We start from the raw sequence: 3156 nt of genomic DNA on the forward strand, positions 1-3156 counted from the left end.
GTACACATTAAATGTTTCTTGAGCAGCAGATCAGCATATTAGAATGATTTCTGAAGGATCATGTGACACTGAAGACTGGAGTAATGATGCTGAAAATTCAGCTTTGCATCACAAGAATAAATTACTTTGTCAAATATATTCAAATAGAAAACAGTTATTTTAAATTGTAATAATATTTCACAATATTACTGTTTTTTACTGTATTTTTAATTAAATAAATGTAGCCTTGGTGAGCAGATGAAACTTCTTTTAAAAACAATAAAAATCTTAGTGGTTCCAAACTTTTGGACTGTACTGTATACGCCAAAAACAATAACAACAACAATCACATCATGGAAGGGTTTGCAATACAGATGTTATTCTTATTTTACCACATGACAATATGCAGCCACCGCGCTGGACTACTGCATCTTCTGTCGGATTGGATTTCAATTGGATATGCACAAAAATCAGATTTGGATGGACAGCCAGAACATGGATTAATTAAGGTCAATTTCCTATTTAACAACAACAACAACAACAACAACAAAAGTTAGATCCATCAAGTAAACATATTCTAATTTCCAGATATCATAACTCTTTCCCTAGTCCAAAAAGAGAATAATGTAAATCAAGATTATAGGCTAAATTAAGTTTTTAGTCACATTATTATGTGAAAATAAATATTATGTAAATAATAAATGTAAATAACAACTTGCCACTGGGATTTTTAAAGGTCACAACTGCTTTTCTTAATTCTGGTATTAATTCCGTGGTAAAGTCGTTCTCAGAAAGACTGGTGATGTTCTCCACCAAAAGAGACAAAACATCTTGTTCAACATCTGGAAGGTTCTCCAGAACCACAGCATTTGATTCTTGAGGCTTCTTCAAATCCAAAGCTATTTCTGAGAAACATATTAATATATGTTGAAATTTGAAATCACACACAATCATCCTCCAGATGATCATCATATTTCCAGATGATTACTTACTTGGTTCCTGATATCCACGTGCCTGCTCCATCTGAAACCACACAAATATCAAACATTTATGACAGAAATGGCAAAAATGGCATCTGAGGAAAACTTCACAATTTGTTCCCCACATCATTTCGCTTTATTTGATGTTTGATTCATATAAGGGTCGCCATATAAGGTGCTTGGGATTGAGACTCAATGTCAAGAAGAGCTCACTGTCTCCCTTATCAGAGAACTACGTTTTTTGTGTTTTTTTATCATCTGGCTCAATCTCACCCCTGAGATATGCTGATCAGTTGTGTACCATGTATTCTTTTTAATTCTTCGTGTTTTATGATCGTTTCGTGTTTTAGGACATCAGTGTGTCGTCACGAGCTGCAGGGTTTCATTTGGTGTTTTATTTACTCTTATAGTCCAAGTTCCCACTGACTTGCATTATACCACTGACAGACGGCAGCGGTTGGAGTTAAAAATCATCAATTGTGTTCCACTGAAGAAACAAAGTCACCTACATCTTGGATGCAGATAAACATCAAATTTTCATTTTTGGGTGAACTATCCCTTTAACAATAATAATGAACTCACCATTCATGCAAATGCCGCTATTCAAAAGTAAAAGTAAAATGCGTATGGGCATTCATAAGTGATTTAAAAGCAAGGTGGAAAACTCCAAGGTCCCAGTCTCCATGCTACACTAATAATAGTAGTAACTAAGGCTTTCCTCTGTGTATACATATCCTTACAAATACTATTTGTATTAGGGTTGGCCTAACCTAACTCTATCTGTATTATTTGTGTCCCCTTCAAAAATTGCTCTTGAGAAATTTTGTTTATTGTAATTAGATGAAATTTACACCCATGGTTGTTGGTGTCCTCAGTTCTGCTCCTTGTGCTTGGATTGTTGTTTGTCTTTACTCTCCCTTGTCTGTGAGTTCTCAATAGTGCTGCAGTCACATGATCCTTCAGAAATCACTCTAATATGCTGATTTGGTGCAGACAAGTCAGTGGTGCTGCTTAATAGTTTTTGGGAAAAACTCTTTTTTTGAGATTATTTCATAAATGGAAAGTTCAGAATTTACAGAAACTTGTTTGAAAGTACAGCATTTATTTGAAATAAAAATATTTTGAAATTTGTCTTTACTGTCACTTTTAGTCAATTTAATGCGTACTTGCGGAATAATAGTAATTTCTTTAGTAATCTCACCGACCCTAAAACTTTTGCTCTGTAGTTTATATAAAAGTCGCGAATTGAACCTGAGGCTCTTTGTGGGGAAGTGTCTGATGGGAACTTCAATGACGCCAAGACCTGCTTAAATCCTGTTTAACGAGTCACCATTCCTCAAAGGGTGTCACTTCAAGTTTCAGTATATAAAAAAATAAATTATTTAAAGGACTTAATTGTCATGATCATGTTACAACTCTTTGTACCTTTGTATCTTATACTTTAATTTATTCATTACGCTGTATATTTGTAGATTGATAGTTTTGTAGATTGTAGTGTAGGTTTTTAAGTTTTTAGATTTAAAACAAAAATGAGTTTATTCCTTTATCAAATGTCAAATGGTGATATTAATCACTAAACTTTCAAAAACAAAGAAAATGATACAATCATAATTAGATGCTACTACTAAATAACAGCTATTGGTTTATTTATATATAGATATATAATATTTAGTACTTGTTTAGCACTTACTGTCTGATGATTTGACCAGAGTCGAGGAAGGATGCAGGCTTCTCTCCTTTCTGAGATTTATTTTAGCTTAAGTAAGTAAGCCTGAAAGTTATAATGCTATTGTTGTGTTCAGATAGCCTTCTTCTTTTAAATCATGTCTCAACCGTACACTAGGAAAAAATCTCTCAAGAAGGAAATGAGATGAAAATCTTCCTAGGCCTACTGCCCCACCCCCTTGTCTCCTTTTGGCATGGAGGGATGGGACTTTTCAGGTGATAGCATTAGTTTGTGCACTTTAGTCGGTCACATAAATGAATAGAGTTGCTGATCGGTCATCAAATAATAGGGTGAAACTGAAATCAGTTAAGTAGTGAAAAAAAGAAATAATAGGCGCTTTTGCACCGAGTAGTTTTAGAAACGTAGTTCTAGGAACAAGCCACTAGAATAGTTCCCAGAGAACTAATTTCCATGTTCCTGGTTGCATTCGCACTGGGAATAGGAACTGTGAAGCAGCCGACAGCAGCATTT

At 34.4% G+C, this 3156-nt stretch overlaps 1 long non-coding RNA gene across 1 annotated transcript; it reads right to left on the reverse strand.

Annotated features, from left to right (window-relative positions):
- Positions 1-276: 276 nt before the first annotated feature.
- LOC125254659 lies at positions 277-2853 on the reverse strand. Its single transcript, XR_007181716.1, has 3 exons — positions 2650-2853; positions 972-1002; positions 277-884 (listed from the first exon to the last, which is right to left on the reverse strand). It is a non-coding gene; the product is annotated as an uncharacterized LOC125254659 (long non-coding RNA).
- Positions 2854-3156: the final 303 nt, after the last annotated feature.

This window comes from Megalobrama amblycephala, linkage group LG19 (genome assembly GCF_018812025.1).
Source record: "Megalobrama amblycephala isolate DHTTF-2021 linkage group LG19, ASM1881202v1, whole genome shotgun sequence".
NCBI lineage: Eukaryota > Metazoa > Chordata > Actinopteri > Cypriniformes > Xenocyprididae > Megalobrama > Megalobrama amblycephala.